The following is a 252-nucleotide window of genomic DNA, read 5'->3' as shown; positions in this document are numbered from 1 at the left end:
TTTTGAAACTGAAGCTCTCCCATATCCACAGAATTAAGTCACTCAAAATGCTATTTCAAAACACACCCTGAAGTATTTTTTCAACTAAAATTCTGAAATTGAAGTTCTCCCATATCCACAGAATTAAATCACATCCAAAATGCTATTTCAAATAGCAATGAAATATTTCTTTCTACTAAAAGTTTTGAAACTGAAACTCTCCCACATCCACAGAATTAAATCACTCAAAATGCTATTTCAAAACACAGCCTG

General features: G+C 31.7%; 1 protein-coding gene across 1 annotated transcript in view; it reads right to left on the bottom strand.

Annotated features, from left to right (window-relative positions):
• MMADHC (metabolism of cobalamin associated D) overlaps nt 1-252 on the bottom strand; it is an 8,860-nt gene that overhangs the window by 5,324 nt on the left and 3,284 nt on the right. The gene's annotated exons all lie outside the window — the stretch shown is intronic.

This window comes from Neopelma chrysocephalum, unplaced genomic scaffold, assembly GCF_003984885.1.
Source record: "Neopelma chrysocephalum unplaced genomic scaffold, ASM398488v2 Primary Assembly neopelma1_103b, whole genome shotgun sequence".
Classification (NCBI taxonomy): domain Eukaryota; kingdom Metazoa; phylum Chordata; class Aves; order Passeriformes; family Pipridae; genus Neopelma; species Neopelma chrysocephalum.
Note: the sequence above shows the minus strand (reverse complement) of the source record. Positions and strands in the feature narration are given on the sequence as shown.